This window comes from Bos grunniens, chromosome 16 (assembly GCF_055505025.1).
Source record: "Bos grunniens cultivar Pamir isolate PY7600 chromosome 16, Bosgru_T2T1.0, whole genome shotgun sequence".
Taxonomy (NCBI): Eukaryota; Metazoa; Chordata; class Mammalia; order Artiodactyla; family Bovidae; genus Bos; species Bos grunniens.
The window spans coordinates 58995657-59019923 of NC_141180.1; the positions used below are offsets into that span (position 1 = coordinate 58995657).

The following is a 24267-nucleotide window of genomic DNA, read 5'->3' on the forward strand; positions in this document are numbered from 1 at the left end:
TAGGTATTCATATATCCCTTTCCCTGTTCTCTGATCCTCCCCATCCACGCCCCACCTGCCCGCCCACCCACCCTCCGACCCCATTCCACTCCTCCAGATCATCAGAGCACTGGGCTGGGCTCCCTGTGCTATACAGTGGATTCCTGCCAGCAAACCAAAACTATAATGACCTCACACTGGTCAGAAGGGTCATTGTCAAAGAATCCACACACAGTAAATGCTGGAGAGGGAGTGGAGAGAAGGGAACCCTCTTACACTGTTGGTGGGAATGTAAATTAATACAGCCACTATGCCCAGCAGTCCCACTCCTGGGCATATACTCTAAGGAGACCATAAATCAGATGCAATTTTAATGCAATTTTCACAACAACTTTCTGTACCCAATTTGCAGATGAAGAAGTAAAGTTTTGGAAATAAAGTTAATTGATTCAACCCAACTTTTTCTTGACTAAAGTACATGCTCTTGATCGCTTCATTAGCCTTTAATATCTAGTGAGGTAGACTCTGTAACAGTGCTGCACTCCCCCTAATTCTAGATGCAATCCACTGATCAGAACAGACCTGGTTAAGGATATGAATGACTCAGTGACAATGCATTCCTATTACAGGAAAAAACATTTTGAGGGCTATGATTTACTGAAGGTGAGTCATTAGAGACTTAACTATAGAGAGAGAGACCCAAAGCTTTAGTTTAAAGGAACGTGGAATACATTTCTACAATTATTCCATTTGGGATTACATGTCAGGTGCTAGAGCCTATCAAAAAAATAACATTGGGACAGAATGGTAGGATAACAGTGGAACTTTCTCCAGGAAAAGGTGAAATCGAATCCGCAGGAAAAGGAGTTCTGTCGCTTTCATGTTTGACACTCAGACATTGTGCAAAAGAAAACATTTCTGGCATATTTTTAGCCTTATTATGGAAAATGGACCCTGCTGGGTCACATGCACCAGCTTCCAATCCAATAAGAGTCAGAAATGCAAAAGAAAAATACCCTGGGAAAGTTCTCTCCTGCTCATACATAGCAGAGAATATAGTGCATTCCTTGTCCAGCCTATAATTCAGATGAAAGGCGTGTTCCTCTCCAATTTGCCATCCGGTGGCATGGTTAACATTCCATCCTGGCTGCCCCAGTCTGATTTGTCTAATGCAACACATTTTTTAAAGGAAAGAAAGAAAAAAAAAAAAAGTAAAGCACACATTTACTCTGAAGTATTTCATAGGATGAGCTATTTCAGCTTCAACTATTTTTAACTCCGTTCAAAGAAAACATTTTTGAGTTGACCATTTCTTACAGGAACTAGAGTATAAGGCTGCCTGTCTTTCGAGTCTCACTGTCTTGTTTGCTTAAGGTACTGCTGGTTTTGTTGAGGCCACTGCCTGTGACGGGTTGGCCTAAAAAGGTTGGGACAGTGTGGTATGTGTCCAGAAGGTCAGATGTTTTCCTCGGCCTCTTGGGATATCAAAACTTGGCCAAGAAAACTCTGAGAAGAAGGCTGTTTTTTTTTTTTTTTTTTTTCACCAACTCTGATACTTTTGAATTCCACCCAGACTGAAAACGGCATGAGAACAGCCTTTTTTCATAGAAGTTCCCCCTTTCTACCTCTTCTTAAACCCTTAAAGCCCGGCAGTCAAATAATAATAAAGCACATCTAGACGGAGATTTCATTTTGACCTGCACAGATAAACACACATATATTTTTTCTGAAATGTATATGAATTTATAAAAGTATATATATACAATTATATAATTATATTAATTTCTACATAGATTAAATTCTGGAATTTATACACATACATATATTTTTATATATGTATAAACTTCTGAGTTCTGTTTTCTTTCAATGTTCTAGAAAGATCATCAGTGGGTTTTCACTCATAGGGTAACGTTTTTAAACAAAAATTGCTTCACTCATAAACTAATATTATTTGAAATACAATTACAGTCTAATGATACATAGTATAGGGCTCTGAAGTCAAAGCACACACTCAGAGGACATTCTGTATCTCAAGAAATCACCTTTTGGAGAACTTAGAAACTTACGGGTCTGATTAAATTAAACCATTTCCACAGTAGCCACATTCCATCACCCCAGTGAGAATTCACCTCCAAAGAACAATTGAATGGTTACGAACTTTCCCAACTGAAAAGTTAAGACCTAAGTTTTAAAGGCTGGAGTCACCCAGAAGGTGTAAGCAAAGTAGATGAATCTGCTCTGTGTGTGTTAATATCATGCTTACTAATTGCAGGCCTGGTAATTACATCTTCCAGATGTGTCCAATCTTGCACCTAAACTCAATGCCTCAGGCCTTTTAAACAAACAAGCCCTTTTTGAGGGGAGGGAAGTCCAACAGACAACTGGGTTTCCCAGGACTCCAGCGCCCTGCTAGTCATTTGGCTGCAGTTTTGCTGCTCTTTCAAAGTTCTCTCCTGCCTGGATCACCCCATTCCAGCTCACCCTTGAATGAGTCACAAGGCGGCTGTGCACACCCAGTGTCTAACATTCTGGAAGCCTGTGGTTCTGTGGTCCTGCTTGGGGGACCACCAGGCTTACTCTGCCATGAGTAGCTAAGCATTCCCAGACCCCATGCTCCCAAAAATGAATTCAGAGGCTGTCTTTTCATCATTGTTCTTACTTCTAAAGGCTGCTTCTTTAGAATTCTAACCAGTGAGATAGATTGAAACAGCAAGAGAGGAAGAAGAATTTAACATCAGAGTATGTTTTGTAAAGGCAAGACATGGTTCCCCAAATGACCACATCCTGTTACAGGTAAGGGTAGCTTTCTTTTTTTAAACAAGTTAATTATATGAGAAATAGAACATTTAAAAGAAAATATGAGAAACTATCCATTCTTTTGAGTAATTAGTGTAATGGTACCAAATTATTTGTCATGGCAGTTAAGTATGAGCTGTTGCTTAAGAAAAGAAATTCTACCTGACCTAGTGGTTAGCATTAGCTAAGGGTTAGAACCAGAACAGTAGAGAGGCTCAGGGTAACGAAATAAGCAGTAAGCGACAGAGAGACTTGCTCTAAAATCCAGTAAACCTTCTTCTGTACATGGCATGCACTACAGCTCATACTGGCTTGAACACAAACCACTGAAAGAGAATTCCTTTTTGTTTAGGCTCATTGCTTCTAAAGTATGCAAAGCTGTTAAGTTACAACAGAAGAACAATGGATGTTCTCCCTGGCTCATGGAGATAAGATTCGAATTCAAAAAGATCCCTATTAATATGAATGGTATCTGTGCTGGACTAATTTCAGCAACAGCAAATTGACTTTTTGCAACTGGATTTGGCTGGCCTGTCTGCTAATTCTTACCTTCCACCCACCTCCCCTCCCCACCCCCCCACCCCAGAGTGTTCCGCCACCCAACCACAGTGAAATTACAATGGTTCCAGGAATGAGGTGAAAGATGATCAAAGACAGGACCTCCTAGTGTTTTAGAGAACAGACCATCCCCAAAGCATTCCATCAGAGGCCAGACCACCCTCTTGGCAGGAACACTGGAGAGGAGACCAGAACAATTGATGGTGGTTGTATGAGGTAAACTTGAAGATCTCGTCCAACCTTGCAAGGCTATGAAATGGCCTTACTCCAAACAATTTTTCAACATTAGGAGAAAATTATGGCTTCTGAATTAACTCAAAAGAGAGTTCCAAAATGGTGCTTGGCTTAACTGGATGCTACAGAAAAACAAAGGGCAGGAATCTGTCTTAAAGTGTCATGAGGCCAAATAATAATAGTGATGGTAATAGCAATAGTAATGGTAACAATAATAGTGGATCTAAAATTATTCCTCTCTTATTCATGTGACTCTGTGAAACTCATTTTTTCTGTAGAGTAACCTCCCGAATTATGTTGTAGTTAAGCTAATCTTACAGTTAATCTCATTCTTTTTCTGGAGGAGTTGATAGAAGTTGGAGATGTTCTGGGACAGCCTGGATTTTGGAGAAAGAAGTCTGGAACAAACAAATAGTAGATAATCCAAACAGATAATTCAGAGCTGACTTGCCTCAACAGAAAATGCCATTGACGTTGGTTCTGATGTTGGAGATACATAAGGCAAACTTCTCCAAACTGTATACCACTGTCCTGGGAATATCATCGTTTTGAAGAAAAAAAAAAGCACTGAAGAGTTAGCAGAATAAAAAAATGGAAATACAATAGAAACCATCTTCAGAAAATGACTGTGGTCTTAAGAGACATGTGACACAATTTTTGACATGTGTACAGTTTATAGTTTCCTCTTTGCAAAGCTTGAAAAGCTTTCTTCATTTTCACACTTTGTGCTCAGTTGTGTGTTCAATTCTTAACACAGAGAAACTTTGTTACCAGGGAGGTTTGCTTTTCAACAAGCAGAGAGGCATTGGTGTTTGCCTTCAGATTGGGCTTCCCTCGTGACTCAGACAGTAAAAAATCCACCTGCAATGCAGGAGACCAAGGTTCAATCCCTGGGTCAGGAAAATCCCCTAGAGAAGGGAATGGCTGCCCACTCCAGTATTCTTGTCTGGAGAATTTCATGGACAGAGGAGCCTGGTGAACTACAGTCCATGGGATCCCAGAGAGTCAACTAATACAGGCACAGACTGAGCGACTTACACAAGCACAAATATATTTGAAACAGACAAGATGTTTGATGAAAGTGTAGATAAGAAAAGAAAAGGAGAATTGAGGTGACCAAAAGAGATATAAAAAAACAAGTTAAAGCATCCAAATAGTTGTAAGAACAAAGATGAATCTGGCAGTTGATGAAAACAGATCATTCCAACCCAGGACGAGAACCATGAGGGCTGGCAGTGGGTATTCTTTTTCTTTTTTTGACGGTAGGCTCAGGATGAAGGTGGGGTGGAAAGTGAGATCCCCCAGGCCGTGCCAAGGTGGGGTTGTTCCCAGATATCTGTCCGCAGAAGCTCGATGCCAGGAAGGAGAATGCCCGTCAGAGTCTGGGAAACAGAAGGAAGGCGCGGAGCCTGGAAAGTAGGTCACATCATGAGTCAGGCTGGAGAAGCTGAGCAGGAAATCAGCCACGGAATGAGCAAAGGTGGGTGACCAGAGAGTCAGAGAGGAAACGCGGTGTTGCTAGACCAGCAGGAAGACAGCACAGCAACTTACCCCATGATTCCCATCCGCCAAAAGTCACCAGTGCAATGATTTCTCGACCAGCCGGGACCTAAGCAGGTAGCAGTCCTCAGCTGGATGCATTTTATGTGATTTCACCAAATGAGACCCATGGCCAAGACGATCTAATAGGTTTCATATGCTGGGTTTATTATTCATCAAACAAATAGGTATCGAGTTTCCACTGTGTGCCAAGCACTGTGCTGGGTGCCGGGGCCACAAACATGAGGAAAACCTGGCTTAGACTCACCCAGTCATGACTGTACATGTAAATCTGTCTGTAACCAACAGGCTATGGTGAAAACTGTGTTATAAATATTTTTGAAGGTTGCTTTTTTTTATTGCTCAATAACTTGGTCAAAGAATTTAAGAGACAAATTTGACAGTGAACCTGGCAGCTTAGATGTAGCAGAACTCAATGAAATGTAAAATGTTACACGATCTATAGAAATCATGGGGTGAGAAGCAGTGGGTGCAAAATTTTTCCTACCCGCCACATCATTTGAAAGGTTGAAAAAAAAAAAAAAACTCCAGCAGCAGAAATTGGAAAGTAGTATCATTTCTGTTGAGTCTTTTAAACAAAGGCATACATGGAGCTGAGAACCTTTTAGATTTTGTTCTTGTTCATCCATAAACACATTCATTCATTCAGTCATCCTTGTTAAAAAAAAAAAAAAATAGACTTAAAGCTGTATTCAGAGCTAAGAGGAGGATTAAGCATCATTGTTACTGATTTATCCATCATCTTCAAGGCAAATTGAAGTAATGGTCAAAAATGCAAACTCAGGAGAGAGGCTGCCTGTATACACATTCCAGATTCACCTTTTCACTAATTTGGGGATCTTCAGCAAATGCCTCCAACTCTGTAATTCTCCCAGCCATAAAAGGTGAATTACAATAGTGCAACCTCTTAGGGTTGTTGGGAGGATTACATTAATATCTGTGAAGTGCTTAGAATACTCTTGGTCATATATTTAGTGATTCAAAGTGCTAGCTATTGCCATTAACTGAAAACCATATGTGCCGGGACATAACTATGAACAACAATGACATAGTCCCTGCCAAGAAGCTTATATTCTAGTGAGAGATACAGACAAGTAAATAGATACATTGTTTGGCATTATGATGATTGATAGGAAGAGTCAGAAGGGATAGACAAGAGCAGGAGCGGGCTAAGTAGTTCTCTAGGGTAGTTAGGGACCATCTCTTATGTTAAGCTCTGAGGGATGAGAAGACAGGGATGAGAGCAAAACATGGTCCAAAGGAACACATTCACTGGCTTCCAGGAATCAATGAAGGTTAAAATTATTGGACCACATGAGTGGGAGGAAGAGAGAGGTGTGTTGCCAATGTCCTACTGGAGCTAGGTGATAAATTTGGAAACTTTGAGGCCACATGGGTTCTAATGAAAGGAGTGCTAGATTTCTAATCCAACAATAGGCTTTAAAATCCCACGTCCATTCATTCAGTCTGGCTGCCGTCTCTGGAGCTCAGGATCATCTCTTGCTTAGAAGACTTTCAAAATGGTGCCTTACCTACACTCTTGTTCCCCAACAAGGAAATCAATCTCTATATAGAAAGAACAACTTCCTAAAATGTTGTCGCTGTTTCAGTCGCTAAATTGTGTCCGACTCTTTGTGATCCCGTGAACTGTACCCCTCCAAGCTCCTCTGTCCATGGGATTTCCAGGCAAGAATACTGGAGTGGGTTGCTATTTCCTTCTCCAGGGGATTTTTCCGACCCAGAGATCCAAGTTAAGTCTCCTTCATTGGCAGACAGATTCTTGTCTACTGAACCACCTGGGAAGCCCCTTAAAATGTAAACACCCCAATTTAAAATATTTCCGTGGCTCCTCATTCATTGCACTGAAAAGGAAATGCAAACTCTTGCCCAAAGTCTTTGAGGACTTGGCCCTTGCTTTCCTCACCTAAATCTTCCCTCCCACTCTTCTCCTAGTTTATTTACTCAAGCTCAGTCATATTCTGTTGCTGGCAAAATACAAACTTACTTTCACCTCCAGTCTGTTGTTCTTGCTGTACCCAGTGCGTGGTATATTCTTCCCCCAGATATTTTGTGTGGCTGGCTCTTCCTTAAACAGGACTATCCTCCAATGAAATCACCACCAAGCCCAAAGCGGCCTCCACCCTGACTTCTGGTCACTTTCTATAATGTACTCTGATTTTTCCCTTTGTTGAATTTGTAACTAGCTGAGATAACCTTGCTTACTTATTTGTTTTGTATCTGTCTCCCACTACTAGAATGGAGGTGCTAAGAGAGACAGTATTTTATATGTCACCTTAACCAATGTACTTGTACCTCTGTTGCAGGAAGGCAGACCCATTCCAGGGCCCAAAACTGGGCTCTTGTCTAACACTCAGAAATGAATTGTCTGAGGAGACACATGTACTGACAAAGCAAGAGATTTTATTGGAAAAGAGCACCCAGGTGGAGAGCAGTAGGGTAAGGGAACCCAGGAGAACTGCTCTGCCTGCCGCGTGGCTCACAGTCTCAGGTTCTATGGTGATGGGATTAGTTTCCGGGTGGTCTTTGGCCAATCATTCTAATTCAGAGTCTTTCCTGGTAGCACAAGCATCACTCAGCCAAGATGGATGCTAGTGAGAGAAATTCTGGGAAGTGGATGGACACCTGGTGTCTCCTTTTGACCTTTCCGAACTCTTCCGGTTGGCTGTGGCTTATTAGTTCCGTATTCCTTATCAGGATCTCCTGTCATAAAACAACTCATGCAAATTGTTACTATGGCGCCTGGCCAGGGTGGGTGGTTTCAATCAGTGTGCTTCCCCTAACACCTCTACTAGCTTGAAGAGTGTGTGACATGTCATCATATTTAATACATAGCTGCTAAATGTTGGATGAAAAGATCCTAGCTCTGCCTAGTTCCAGTTGCATGACCTGTCGTTTAATATCTTGGAAAATGGTTTTCTTCTGTGTAAAATACAAAGAACTTTTTTACCCTTCTTAATATAACACAATATATCCAATGTTAAGATTAAATGAGATAATATGAGCCAAAATGCATTCTAAATTACAAAACAAAATACACTCCTGGAGAACTAAAAGCTATGCTGAGAAAATACTGTTACTTAATATTAGAATATAAATTAAGGTACCAAAGTGATATTAGGATGAATAAAATGAAGGTTAGAGGCACAGAAATTCTATTCTTTTGACCTTTATAGGAATAAGAATAGAACATGTGACTGGTTTATTGAACTGTGTGAATTCACTGTGATGTAGTTTTGTTTTCCTTCAATTGTTCAGCTGCGCCGTGTTGAACCAGCTTTGAAGATGGTTTTCTAAACTCTTCATCTTTTGGTTACATAGACTGGAGAAGCCCAGGAGTGTCAGTGAATTAGGATGACTTATGAGAGGAGACAGATCCAGTTCTATGATTTCTTAGTGAGTCATGGAGAACTGTTCTTTCTCTAAATAGCAGCATTAATTTTTCTTGTTCTATTGATATGTGATTAACATACATCATTGCATGAGTTTCAGCTGTAGGACATAAATTGCCTTATTTATATTGTGAAATTATGAGTTAACACATACCATCTCATCATCTTCTTCCTCTTAGAATGGGAGCGTTCCCAGGTCCCATCTCTTAAGCACTGGAACTTGAGCCGCAATTTCCAGGAAATATGAAAAATAATTCAATTTTACGTAAGAGTGATTTCTCTGTGCTAGACCCTGTAATACATAATTTACACAAGTTACACAGGAATACCTCATTTTATTACACTTCGTGGGGTATTGCACTCTGCAAATACTGTATTTTTTATAAACTGAAGATTTGCAGCAACTCTGAGTTGAGCGAGTCTATTGATATTTTCCCAATGGCACTTGCTCACTTTGTCTCACATTTTGGTTATTCTTGCAACATTTCAAAATTTTTATTATTTAAAAAAAAATGTATTGGAGTATAATTGATTAACAATGCTGTGTTGGTTTCAGGTGTACAGCAGAGTGACTCTGTTATACAAATACCTATATGTGCATATTAAGTCACTTCAAGTCGTGTCCAACTCTTTGTGATCCTATGGACTGTAGCCAGTCAGTCTCTTCTGTCCATGGGTTTCTCCAGGCAAGAACACTGGAATGGGTTGCCATGCCCACTCCAACTCAGAGTGCAATACAGAAGGGATCAAACTTTAGTCTCTTATGTCTCCTGCATTGGCAGATGTGTCGTTCACCACTAGCGCCACTTGGGAAGCCCACAAATACCTATATCCACACAAAGAGTCAGACACAACTGAGGCAAATTATCATGCACGCCCTCTTTTTTAGGTTTTTTTTTTTCTTTCTTTCTTTCTCATATAGACCATTACAGAGTATTGAGTAGAGTGCCCTCTCCTACACAATAGGTCCTTATAGTTGTGCTGTGCTGGGGGAGGAAATGTGCTCTATTGCTCAGTCATGTCTGACTCTTTGTGACCCCATGGACTACAACCCACCAGGCTCCTCTGTACATGGAATTTTCCAGGCAAGGATACTGGAGTGGGTTGCCATTTCCTCCTCTGGGGGATGTTACTGACCCAAGGACTGAACCCTGAACAGGCGTCAAACCCACATTTCTTGAGTCTCCTGCGTTGGCAGACAGATTATTTACCACTAGTGCCATCTGGGAAGCCCTTATTAGCCATCTATTTTATATAATAGTGTGTATATGTCAATCCAAGCCTCCTAATTTATCCCTCTTCCTTACCCACTAGTAACCATAAGTTTACACCATTATCATTATTATTTATTATTATTGTTATACTTGTTATGATGATCTGTGATCAGTGATCTTTGATGTAAGTGTTATAATTGTTTTGGGGCACCGTAAGCCATGCCCATATAAGATAGTGAATTTAAGTGCTGTAAATTCTGACTGCTCCACTGACCTCACAGCTGCTTCACTGACTTGCTCCCTCTTCTCAGGCCTCCCTATTCCCTGAGATATGACAATATTAAAATCAGGCCAATATTAAAATTAATAACCCTACAATGACTTCTAAGTGTTCAAATGAAGAGTCCTGTGTCTTCTACTTTAAATCAAAAGATATACTTGATTAAGCTTAGTGAGGAGGGCATGCTAAAGTTGAGATGGGCAGAAAACTAGCCCTATTGTGCCAGTTAGCCAACTTTGAAAGGTTGTTGCTGAACCACAAAAGACGCCGTGATTCTGGGCCTCCAGAGGAGAAGAATTCAATCCAGGGCCAGAGATGAGGCTTGATCGCTCAGAGCTTTTGGGTAATAAAGTTTTATTAAAGTATAAAAGAGAGAAAGCTTCTGACATAGACATCAGAAGGGGGCAGAAAAAGTGCCCCCTATGCTAGTGTTAGCAAGGGAGTTATAATATACTTTTTAATTAGTTATTACAATGAATCAAAAGAATGTCTGGAAGTTGTAAAGATCTTACTAGACCCACTCCCATAATTTACATTTTTAAAATAACAGGATTAGCCAGAAGGTTTTCAGGAAGGAGAAACTGTCCTCAAGCAGGATACATTGTTGTTATATAATCCTTAGTACAGAGTTTAAACTGAGTTGTTTGTTGTGTAATCATCAGTTCAAGGCTTAAAGATAAAAGAGTTTTATGTGACTAAGACTAAGGAATGTCTTAGAGGGGGAAAAAAAAAACAGTTTGTCCTTTCCTCCTCCTTGAGAATTCCTGACCCATATCTGCTCCTCCCCATATCTTCACCTCCAGGAAGGGCGGTGGTGAGGAGATACCCATCCTCCAAGGTAAGGAGCAATGGCTGCGCTTTGCTGGAGCATGCGTGAAGAGATACCTCATGCCCAAGGTAAGAGAAACCCAAGTAAGACGGTAGGTGTTGCAAGAGGGCATCAGAGGGCAAACACACTGAAACCATACTCACAGAAAACTAGTCAATCTAATCACACTAGGACCACAGCCTTGTCTAACTCAAGGAAACTAAGCCGTGCCCGTGGGGCAACCCAAGACGGGCGGGTCATGGTGGAGAGATCTGACAGAATGTGGTCCACTGGAGAAGGGAATGGCAAACCACTTCAGTACTCTTGCCTTGAGAACCCCATGAACAGTATGAAAAGGCAAAATGATAGGATACTGAAAGAGAAACTCCCCAGGTCAGTAGGTGCCCAATATGCTACTGGAGATCAGTGGAGAAATAACTACAGAAAGAATGAAGGGATGGAGCCAAAGCAAAAACAATACCCAGCTGTGGATGTGACTGGTGATAGAAGCAAGGTCCGACGCTGTAAAGAGCAATATTGCATAGGAACCTGGAATGTCAGGTCCATGAATCAAGGCAAATTGGAAGTGGTCAAACAAGAGATGGCAAGAGTGAATGTCTACATTCTAGGAATCAGGGAACTAAAATGGACTGGAATGGGTGAATTTAACTCAGATGACCATTATATCTACTACTGTGGGCAGGAATCCCTTAGAAGAAATGGAGTGGCCATCATGGTCAACAAAAGAGTCCGAAATGCAGTACTTGGATACAATCTCATAAAAGACAGAATGATCTCTGTTCGTTTCCAAGGCAAACCATTCAATATCACAGTAATCCAAGTCTATGCCCCAACCAGTAATGCTGAAGAAGCTGAAGTTGAACGGTTCTATGAAGACCTACAAGACCTTTTAGAACTAACACCCCAAAAAGATGTCCTTTTCATTATAGGGGACTGGAATGCAAAAGTAGGAAGTCAAGAAACACCTGGAGTAACAGCAAATTTGGCCTTGGAATATGCGATGAAGCAGGGCAAAGACTAATAGAGTTTTGCCAAAAAAATGCACTGGTCATAACAAACACCCTCTTCCAACAACACAAGAGAAGACTCTATACATGGACATCACCAGATGGTGAACACCAAAATCAGATTGATTATATTCTTTGCAGCCAAAGATGGAGAAGCTCTATACAGTCAGCAAAAACAAGACCAGGAGCTGACTGTGGCTCAGACCATGAACTCCTTATTGTCAAATTCAGACTGAAATTGAAGAAAGTAGGGAAAACCACTAGACCATTCAGGTATGACCTAAATCAAATCCCTTATGATTATACAGTGGAAGTGAGAAATAGATTTAAGGGCCTAGATCTGATAGATAGACTGCCTGATGAACTATGGAATGAGGTTCGTGACATTGTACAGGAGACAGGGATCAAGACCATCCCCTTGGAAAAGAAATGCAAAGAAGCAAAATGGCTGTCTGGGGAGGCCTTACAAATAGCTGTGAAAAGAAAAGAAGTGAAAAGCGAAAGGAGAAAAGGAAAGATATAAACATCTGAATGCAGAGTTCCAAAGAATAGCAAGAAGAGATAAGAAAGCCTTCTTCAGTGATCAATGCAAAGAAATAGAGGAAAACAACAGACTGGGAAAGACTAGGGATCTCTTCAAGAAAATCAGAGATACCAAAGGAACATATCATGCAAAGATGGGCTTGATAAAGGACAGAAATGGTATGGACCTAACAGAAGCAGAAGATATTAAGAAGACATGGCAAAAATACACAGAAGAACTGTACAAAAAAGATCTTCACGACCCAGATAATCACGATGGTGTGATCACTGACCTAGAGCCAGACATCCTGGAATGTGAAGTCAAGTGGGCCTTAGAAAGCATCATTACGAACAAAGCTAGTGGAGGTGATGGAATTCCAGTTGAGCTATTCCAAATCCTGAAAGATGATGCTGTGAAAGTGCTGCACTCAATGTGCCAGCAAATTTGGAAAACTCAGCAGTGGCCACAGGACTGGAAAAGGTCAGTTTTCATTCCAATCCCAAAGAAAGGCAGTGCCAGAGAATGCTCAAACTACTGCACAATTGCACTCATCTCACACACTAGTAAAGTAATGCTCAAAATTCTCCAAGCCAGGCTTCAGCAATATGTGAACTGTGAACTTCCTGATGCTCAAGCTGGTTTTAGAAAAGGCAGAGGAACCAGAGATCAAATTGCCAACATCTGCTGGATCATGGAAAAAGCAAAAGAGTTCCAGAAAAACATCTATTTCTGCTTTATTGACTATGCCAAAGCCTTTGACTGTGTGGATCACAAGAAACTGTGGAAAATTCTGAAAGAGATGGGAATACCAGACCACCTGATCTGCCTCTTCAGAAATTTGTATGCAGGTCAGGAAGCAACAGTTAGAACTGGACATGGAACAACAGACTGGTTCCAAATAGGACAAGGAGTACGTCAAGGCTGTATATTGTCACCCTGTTTATTTAACTTCTATGCAGAGTACATCATGAGAAACGCTGGACTGGAAGAAACACAAGCTGGAATCAAGATTGGTGGGAGCCTGTGGCGGATTCATTTCGATATTTGGCAAAACTAATACAATATTGTAAAGTTTAAAAATAAAATTTTAAAAAAATAAATAAATAAAGTGATAAGATACAGAGCAAAAAAAAAAAAAGATTGCTGGGAGAAATATCAATAACCTCAGATATGCAGATGACACCACCCTTATGGCAGAAAGAGAAGAAGAACTAAAAAGCCTCTTGATGAAAGTGAAAGTGGAGAGTCAAAAAGTTGGCTTAAAGCTCAACATTCAGAAAACGAAGATCATGGCATCTGGTCCCATCACTTCATGGCAAATAGATGGGGAAACAGTGGAAACAGTGTCAGACTTTATTTTTCTGGGCTCCAAAATCACTACAGATGGTGACTGCAGCCATGAAATTAAAAGACGCTTACTCCTTGGAAGGAAAGTTATGACCAACCTAGATAGCATATTCAAAAGCAGAGACATTACTTTGCCAACAAAGTTTCGTCTAGTGAAGGCTATGGTTTTTCCTGTGGTCATGTATGAATGTGAGAGTTGGACTGTGAAGAAGGCTGAGCACCGAAGAATTGATGCTTTTGAAGTGTGGTGTTGGAGAAGACTCTTGAGAGTCCCTTGGACTGCAAGGAGATCCAACCAGTCCATTCTGAAGGAGATCAGCCCTGGGATTTCTTTGGAAGGAATGATGCTAAAGCTGAAACTCCAGTACTTTGGCCACCTCATGCAAAGAGTTGACTCATTGGAAAAGACTCTGATGCTGGGAGGGATTGGGGGCAAGAGGAGAAGGGGACGACAGAGGATGAGATGGCTGGATGGCATCACTGACTCGATGGACATGAATCTGAGTGAACTCCGGGAGTTGGTGATGGACAGGGAGACCTGGCGTGCTGCAGTTCATGGGGTGGCAAAGAGTCGGACACGACTGAGGGACTGATCTGATCTGATCTCCTCCTTGAGAACCCCAGACCCTTCTCTCCTTGGGGACCCCCGGACTTCTTATCAACCTGCCTAGGAATTGACTCTCTCAACTTGTGAATGCAAAGGGAACTTTCTTTAAAGCAATTAAAGATGATAGTGCAGTGAACACATGAATGATAAGAAAGCAAAGCCATCTTGTTACTCAAGTGGAGAAAGTTTCAGCATTTTGGATGGAAAATCAAACCAGTCAGAACATTTCCTTAAGCCAAATTCTACTTTGAGCAAAGGGTTTCCCTGGTGGCTTGGATGGTAAAGAATCTGCCTGCAATACAGATCTGGGTTGAATTCCTGGGTCAATAAGATCCCCTGGAGAAGGGAATGGCTACCCACTTCAGTATTCTTGCCTTGGAAATCCTGTGGACAAAGGAGCCTAGAGTGCACAGTCCAAGGCTTTGCAAATAGTCAGACACGACTGAGTGACTAATACTTTCACCTTTCAATCACAGCAAGGCCCTAAATTGCTTCAATTTCTTGAAGGCTGAGAGAGGTGAGAAAGCTGCAGAAGAAAAATTGGAAGCTAGCAGTGTTTGGTTCACGGGGTTTAAAGAAAGAAACTGCTCTATGACACAAAAGTGCGAGGTGAAGCAGCAAGCACTGATGGAGAAGCTGCAGCAAGTTATGTAGAAGATCTAGCTCAGATCATTAATGAAGGTGACTACATTAAACAACAGATTTTTCAGTGGAGACAAAGCAGCCCTTCTATTGGAAGAAAATGCCAACTGGAGCTTTCATAGTTTGAGAGAAGTCAATGCCTTTCTTCAAAGCTTCAAATGACAGGCTTACTCTCTTATTAGGGGTTAATAGAGCCAATGACTGAGTTCTAGTTGAAGATCATTTACCAATCCTAAAATCCCGAGCCCTCAAGAATCCTAAATCTACTCTGTCTGTGCTCTCTAAATGGAACAACAAAGCCTAAATGACAGCACATCTATTTACAACATGATTTACTGTCTATTTTAAGCCTATTGATGAGAACTACTGCTCAGGGGGGAAAAAAAATCTTTCAAAATATTACTGTTCAATGACAATGCACCTGGTCACCCAAGAACTCTGATGGAAATGTACCATAGGATTAATGTTGTTTTCATGCCGTTAACACAATATCTATTCTGCAGCCCATGAATCAAGTAATTTTGATTCTCAAGTCTTATTATTTAAGAAATACATTTTGTAAGGTGATAGTTGCCATAGATAGTGATGCCTCTGATGGATCTGGATAAAATTAATTGAAAATGTTTTGGAAAGGAGTCACCATTCTACATGGCTTCCCAGGTGGCTCGGTGGTAAAGAAACTGCCTGCCAATGCAGGAGACAAAAGAGACTCAGGAAGATCCCCTGGAGGAGCGCGTGACAACTCACTCCAGTATTCTTGACTGGAGAATCCCATGGGCAGAGGAGCCCGGTGGGCTACAATCCATAGGGTCACAGAGTCAGATACAACTGAAACGACTTAGCATGCACTCATGCATGCACCATTCTAGAAGCCATTACAAACATTTGTGATTCATGGAAAGAGGTCAAAGTAATTTCTTGAAGTGGAATTTACTCTTGGCAGGGATGCTGTGAAGATTGTTGAAATGACAACAAAGGATTCAGAGTGCTACATAATCTTAATTAATAAAACAAGGGCAAGGTTTGAGAGGATTGCTTCCAATTTTGAAAGAAGTAGAAAACCCACTTTACATTCTTTACTATTCATCATACACTTTTTATTTGTGTTATTTCTGATGGGTGCTGTAAGAAAACTATCTGTGAATTTCTCATATTTCTTTTTTTTTTTTTTAATTTCTCATATTTCTGTGTTGTTCTCTGGGTAGAAGTTTTTGTTCTGAACTATCTTTTCAAAGATTTTTGTAGAGCAAACTGCCTTAGAAGATGCAAATGCTATATCCATCTAGTGCAAAGGGCAGATTTATCTAGAATAACAAACACAGTTTCTTCCTCTAGGGCAAAAGTTGAGCAAGTTTGCTAGTTGTCCCTTTAAAAGATAGTGGTTTCCTAATATGAGAATTCCTCAGCTAGGATATAATCCCACTGCATACACGGTATCCACCTGGGCTGTTCCACCAACCCACAAGGCTTGGAGTACCAGGCAACTTATGAAAACATGAAGCTTATGCTGCCTGCTGTGTTGCGAGTAATAACATGCATTGTCTCTGACCTGGGTGTCTCATGTCTTCTACCAGTACCCATGAAATTGGCAGTCAACTTGTCAGCTTGAGCACAAAGTCTCAGAGGCCTCACAGTTTCTGACGGCTGGAAGGCCATGTTGAATTTCCTCTTATTTTCTGTAAAGATTTCAGTTTATTAAAAGGTATGACTGGGAATTCCCTGGCAGTCCACTGGTTAGGACTCTACACATACACTGCCAAGGGTGTGGGTTTGATTGCTGGTCAGGGAACTAAGATCCCACAAGATTTGTGGTGCTGTGGCAAAAAAAAAAAAAAAAGATATTTTTTTAAATTAAAAAGTTGAAAAACTTAAAAAGAAAATTTTTAAATTTTTTTTTAATTAAAAATAAGTTTTGACTATTCATTTGAGTTTCTCCACAACATCTTACATTTTGTAGCAAAGGCCCATTCATAGCATCTTTCCCAGCATCTTGCCAAAAGTAAAAATGGAAAAATCTTATTTGTGTTTGTGTCTTCCATGCCCAACAATCAAGTTGTGTTGAATGAATGACCACATGAATGAAGGTAAAACACCAAAATTATAAAATTAAGCAAAGCCGCAACCCATTACATTTAATAAAATAATCAATAACTAGTTATGAACCATTTACTCATTTCAGCATCTGCCTTACAGTGGAATAGCATTATGAGTGCATTTAATTGGACCAAAAAGAAAGCTGAGCGCTGAAGAATTGATGCTTTTGAATGGTGGTGTTGGAGAAGACTCTTGAGAGTCCCTTGGACTGCAAGGAGAAACAACCAGTCCATTCTGAAGATCAGCCCTGAGTATTCATTGGAAGGACTGATGTTGATGCTGAAACTCCAATACTTTGGCTACTGACTCATTTGAAAAGACCCTGATGTTGGAAAGATTGAAAGCAGGAGGGGAAGGGGACGACAGAGGACAAAATGTTTGGATGGCATCATCGACTCAATGGAGATGAGTTTGAGTAAACTCCGGGAGTTGGTGATGGACAGGGAGGCCTTGCGTGCTGCAGTCCATGGGGTCGCAGAGTCAGACATGACTGAGTGACTGAACTGAACTGAACTGACTGAATTTACCATATTTAACTATGTCTGTATGCTTAAAGCAAAAAATCAATCTAGCAATGTGAATAATCTTATCAACTATTCCAAGATCAAAGAATCCATACACTGGAGTGAGCCTGAGAAGGAGACATTTGAATCTACAGTCCTTCATCTGCTCCCATTCATAAAGGCAAACTCTTGTCTGTGAGTGGGATTTTTCTAGATCAAGAGAGAACTATTTAATAAAACAAAAGACCTACCAAACAATTGAGGTCCAGGGTAAGACTACAAATAGAGGCCTATAAACCATATTAAATACTTAAAAGTTATAAATCAAGTTAACAAAGAGTTAAATAGAAAACCCTCCTCTGAACCTTGAAAATTGCACCTTCACATTGATAAAAGTTAAAAAATAAATACAAGTAGAGCTACGATTTTTATATGACTTAAAGTTGACAAGACATCAAAGGCAAAGGAATTTAATTATTATTATGCACATAGGGATATCCTGTTTATGGGCTGGTGGTGTGTGGATGACTAATAAGGAAAAGACATACACAATATACAAAGTATTATGCATTTTTCTCATAAAAATATACTATTCTTTGTTTCACTAATAACAATGTTACAAACAATATTTTCACAAAATTTTTGTTTCAATATAGTTCTGCTCTAGCACAAAGTAAAATAGAAATATATGCTTCAGATACAAAAATGTAAATGAGTAAATGTGAAAAAAGGAAAGTTAGTTATTTTTATACATATTTCCAAAGTTATCTTTCTAAAATATTAAAAATATCTGTTAAAATTAAAAGACATGATATAAATTATAATTCATGACTATCTCAAGTATGAATGAAAGTGTTTAAGTAAAGCTGAAAAGGTTTGAACATTTCATTGGCAATAATTTTTAATGAAAAGACCATTCCCATTTCTAGCATTTGGCATGCACATAGCTGCCTATGTAAAGGATCACAATCCCATATGATGCACATTTCATCTAGACCTACCTTTTACAAATTCAGCAGCAAATGAATATACAGTAATGTGTATATGTCTCTCATCTACTGTGCCAACTGTTGAAAAATAGCACACTGATTCTTAAATATTTTCAGAGCTATAAATGGGGATAGGAAGGGAAGCAAGACTATGGATGCTCAGAACCACTGGGGGAAAAAACACTTTTTTTAAGGCAAGCTTCCCTTGCCTCTACGCCATCAGAGAGAAAGGTGGGACCCCACCCAACCAGAATAGACATACCAAGCTCTCCGTCGCAGGCCCCAAGCCTGGGAGCCAGGGGAACATAGGGGCGGGGCAGGTGTGGGGTCAGGGGTTCCTTTCTTCTCCCTTTAATGTCTTTGAGTCTTTGTCTTTCCTGGCCAGCTCGAGGGATTGAGTCCCAAAATGCAGAAGGTGTAATTTCAATAATTCTGCCTCCAAGCTAAGTGCTCCGATGTTCAACTGGCATTGTACAATATAAGTTGAAACTCCAATACTTTGGCCACCTGATATGAAGAGCCAACACATTAGAAAAGACCCTGATGCTTGGAAAGATTGAAGGCAGGAGGAGAAGGGGATGACAGAGGATAAGATGGTTGGATGGCATCACCAACCAGATGGACATGAGTTTGAGTAGGCTCCGGGGGTTGGTGATGGACAGAGAAGCCTGGTGTGCTACAGTTCATGGGATCGCAAAAAGTCGGACATGACTGAGAGACTGAACTGAACTAAACTGTACAATATAAAGATGAAGGGTAAGATGCATGTAAATAATTTAAAACTTTAAGTTCCCTTACTTGGGACATCAAAATTCAAATTGAAAAACTTGGTCCCAAGTCAAAAGAGAGAGATTAGTGGAAGAAGGGGAAAAAATGTTATTGTATGTATCTTTTACACTTTTTGCAGCTTTTTATAAAAGGGACGTTTTCATTTTGCATTCAGTCCCACAAATTACATAGCCAGTCCTGGTTATGAACCATCCTGGATCAGCACTGGATCCCAAGTGACAGAAGCAGTCATATATTTTAATACATTTATTTACTTTTAAAAATACATTTCATGATATTTAGAGAGGCAGTCTAAAATATACAGCTCAGGATGCCCTTAGCCAGGTGCAAGGGCAGAGCTGAGTAAGGGCTCTTAAGCATAAACCAACCCTTATTGCTGGTGCAGCAATGCCTCAGGTTTTCCAGTGCCAGAGGAAAATCTGGCTATGTTGGCTATGTTGTGGGAAGGTAGAAGAATGTACAACTTGAGACAAAATGGGAATTTACCATTTTCATTGTTCCTCTGATTTAGAACCTAATCTTCCATAAGACGGGCTTCCTTATAGAATCTTATTTGACTCCATTGGACACTGGTAAGATTTTTGAAACGTATATATATATGTGTGTGTGTGTATATATATATATAAAAGCACAGTCACTAAAGTTTTATAAACTTTTTTTTTTTGCTTCTATTCTTTTCAACTCTGTTTTGGACATTAATAAGTGTGGCACTTCTCAAAGGATGTATATAATGTCTTTATTCATATTCCCCATGGCCCATAAAATAGTGACTTTTATTAAACACTCAGCATTGAATATTAACTCATTGAATTAATTTTTAGTTTCTTTATTTTGGTGATTGGAATATTGATAGATTTAATTCTGAGAAGTTTTTAATTTTAAAACATTCCCTCTGACAAGATCAATTCATATTTTTCTGAATCATTGACGTGTATATATATTACAAAGACTTGTGAATTTTATCTTTATCTCAACACCACACTGCTATCCCCATCCCCCCAAAAGTCCCAGAAAAAAACAAAATCTGAAGTGGAAAAACAGCCCACTCAGAAGGCAGTTGAGTCCTTGGGTTACAAGGCTCCATGGGCAATTATTGAGCCCTGGAAAATAGACTTGACTCCCCTTGCTCTAAATTTGTCTCTAACACCTAAAGCATTACTGAAGTTAATTAAGGTTATATTGTTGGTTGCTTTTTTAAAAAAATATGTCATTGTTCTTTCCTCAACTTCTCCATCAATATAGGAGAAAAAATGTCATCTACCACTTCCTTTTCATGGCTTGAAAACATTCTCTCACTTACCCCACATGTTTCAGCCACCTTGGCCCACAGGATTGATTTCAAGTTTACCTTTTTAGGGATTTCAAGAGAATGTGTGAAAGGATCTGGTTCTACTCTTCTGGACATCTGCTCCAATTCCACACAAGCTGGACAGAGAGAGTCCCTTCCAGAAAAGTTGCTTGGAAGGGAACCTTATTTAACCTTAAAACCTTATTTTACAATACACTAATCCAGGGAGGCCTGGCGTGCTGTGATTCATGGGGTCGCAAAGAGTTGGACACGACTGAGCAACTGAACTGAACTGACTGAATCCTTGGGCAGATAGAAAGCTGTGTGCTACTTTTGACCAGGCTTTCAAGGCTTTCCCCAGCGACTGGTGCACTTGCTTCTCCTAGTTCAAAATCACATTGCTATGCATCCTGCTTCAAGACTCAGTGGTGCATCAGCCATTGGGGTCAAAGGAACTTAGCTTCCTTCGTGAGGTCCCATCAGAGACATAATGGAAAAGCGTTTGACTGTTCAGCCATTTGCACTCCAACTTTTCACAAGCTCTTAAGGGAATTGAGAGCAAATGATGGATGACAGATTAAAGGAGACGGATGATGAGTAAATGAGAATGTCAGCTAGGTTTTCATACTCTACAGGGCATGGTAAATGTAGTGTTTTGTTTGCATTTTTTTAAGCGTATCCATCTGGTAAGGTTCAGAAGTTGATGCATGAACCTCTAGGCACCATGCTGATGTTTTTGAGGTCAGGTTGATGAAATTGAATGGGGCTTCAGATTTAGTGTTAAGAGCCATGAGGGCCAAACTTACACTCTTTAAATCTGTCACGTTTAGCAACTATCAGCAGAAAAATGAACTTTCAGTTGTCTCATTGAGACAATTAACTTGTTTTCACTGTTCCAGAATGCTTTCTTCCCTCCAACCAATCAAACCGAATCTACTCCTCAGTCTTCTCCCCACAGCTTCCCCAGAACACTGCAGCCCAGAGTTTCTTCCTCTCTTCTACACGTCCATCTTTTTTTGCTCCCCCCCACAGTACTTAATAGAAAGTAATCTTTGATGCCTGGCTTCCATCCTTATGTTATTTAGGTTGCTTGATACTTTTAACCATTTACCTGTTTTGTGTATTCATGCTTTGTCTCCTCCACTAAATTGTTAGGTCTTCAAGGCACCTAACAAGTTCTACTTCAGCACTTCAATAGCTTATTGTTATCTGACACTCGTGGATTTTATATTTATTTGTTCCTTTGTTTACAGTCTTCCTCGGTGGAACTTAAGCTTTAAGGGGGCGTTGCCTTTGTCTTCATCTTTGTATCTTCAGAAGTATCAAGAAGAGTCCCTTGAACTGTTTACAGTAGCCAAGACATGGAAGCTAACTAAATGTCCATCAGTGGATGTGTGAATAAAGAAGAGGTGGTACATGTATACAGTGGAATACTACTGAGCCATAAAAGACAATGAAATAATGCCATTTGCAGCAACATGGATGGGCCTAGAGGTTATCATACCAAATGAAGTAAGTTAGAGAAATGTACCAAACAATGTAACTTGTATGTAGAATCTAAAATACAACACAAATGAACTTATTTACAAAGCAGAAACAGACTCACAGACTTAGAGAATGAATTTATGGCTCCCAGAGGGGAAGGGTGTGGGGAGGAATAGTTAGGGAGTTTGGGAATGGCATATACACAATACCGTATTTAAAATGTATAACCAACAAAGACCTACTCTATAGCACAGGGAACTCTGCTCAATATTATGTGATCGCCTAAATGGGAAAATAATTTTAAAAAGAATAGATACATATATAACTGAATCACTTTGCTATACACATGAAACTAACACAACATTGTTAATCAGCTATACTTCAATAGAAAACATAAATTAAAAAAGAATAAGCACAGTTAAAGTAAATATTATAAGTAAGTCAAAATGTTTTGGTTGCCTCTTCACCTGAAAAAAAAAATATATATATATATATATATGTAGGAGAAAATGACTCTGTTCATAGATAACTCTCTTAATAGACTAGAAGATAATTGAACTGGTGACCACCCCACCCACCTCCCTAGGAATATCAATTCCTGTCACCAAGAGTAATTCTGTTAAAATTTGCTAAGCACCTGCTCCACTCACAAGTAAATTTCAGTTCTTTAGCCAATCAAGTAATGAGAATAGAGGAGACAATATGAGAGGAATTCACAAAGTGGACCAATCAATGTTGTTAAATCTTCCATCTTGAGTTTAAACCTATTTGTCCATCCTAAAACCATTAGTAGGAGATTGTTTCTTCACTTCTCTTTGGAGCTGTAGTTCGGTATTAAGTATTAGAGGGTGTAAGATTTATTTCTTTTTGATGAGATAGCTCCTTAAAAAATTGTAGATGTGTGAAAAATGAGATTTGAGAACCTAAAGGTCCCCACAAATTTAGGAAAAGATTCATCGATCTATAGCATTGCTAACAAAGAGTCATTGAAACCAGGTTTTAACTTGTTCAGTCCATCAATAATTCACTTCACCGAACGCACTTTTGCAAGCCAAGCAACCATATCAGCAACTCTCTTCTGAAAGTCAGACAGTCAAGGGCAAACTCACTCCAGTAAACAAAGGTCTGAGTGCCAAGAAGTCAACAATAAGTCATCAGTAAGTCTCACCCACATAAATATGCTTCCATCGATGATATCAGCCTATTGTGTTTCTGGAAGTCCATCAATCTCTGAACCCCATGCCTCTCAAAACCCATATGAGACAAGCAGTCTGCTAAGTGAGATCTCATCATCCTTTGACCTAGTGTTAATACAGGCATAATAATAATGATTTAACATGCACTATTATTTCATCTGAAGCTAATAACCACATCCCTTCAAGAAAGGAAAAATTAGAACATTAAAAAAACAAACATTTATTGAGGACTTTCTGATTTGAGCCACCATCTTCAGCACTTTGGCTTTTTTTTTTTAAGCCTCACAACTGGGAACTTCCCTAGTGGCTCAGTGGTTAAGAATCTATCTGCCAATGCAGGGGACACACAGGTTCAGTCCCTGGTTTGGGAAGATACCACGTGCTGTGGAACATGCCCCACAACCACTGAGCTCACACTCTAGAGCGCGAGCTCTGCAACAAGAGAAGCCACCACAGAGAGAAGCCCACTCACCGCAGCTAGAGAAAGCCCATATGCAGCAGCAAAAGCCCAGCACAACCACCAAATAAATAAATTTTTTTAAAGGCCTCATGATTGCCTTATGAAATAGCTATAGTCTTTTCATTTTACAGTTAAATATATAAAGCTCAGAAAAATTAGCTCCAGGACTGACACTTGGGCCTTTTAATGGTCAAGTCATGGTCCTTTCTCTCCAGCAGAGTGAGTGATGTGATGGAGGCTCCATCAGCAGGACCCGGCAGGCAGGAGCTGGAAGCTTGGGTTTCTGTGTTTCTCTGCATTTTCTCACATAATGCTAGCTAACAGGCTGTGTTTTCTTCTACATCGGAAAAAAAAAAAAAAAAAAACTAATTTGCTTTTCTTATATTTGTAAAATTGAAGATGATTTTCAAAATCTTATACGAGACCTCTGTACTCTTAGAGTCTGAAACAAAGTAAAATAATGAATCTTGATGGAGA

At 39.9% G+C, this 24267-nt stretch overlaps 2 long non-coding RNA genes across 2 annotated transcripts; one reads left to right on the top strand and one right to left on the bottom strand.

The window, feature by feature from the left end:
* Positions 1 to 4596: 4596 nt before the first annotated feature.
* Positions 4597 to 5184, bottom strand: LOC147356905 (uncharacterized). Its single transcript, XR_015143846.1, has 2 exons — positions 5119 to 5184; positions 4597 to 4976 (listed from the first exon to the last, which is right to left on the bottom strand). It is a non-coding gene; the product is annotated as an uncharacterized LOC147356905 (long non-coding RNA).
* Positions 5185 to 19870: 14686 nt separating this feature from the next.
* On the top strand, positions 19871 to 22111 carry LOC147356906 (uncharacterized). The gene is made up of 2 exons (XR_015142826.1): positions 19871 to 19933; positions 21903 to 22111. It is a non-coding gene; the product is annotated as an uncharacterized LOC147356906 (long non-coding RNA).
* Positions 22112 to 24267: the final 2156 nt, after the last annotated feature.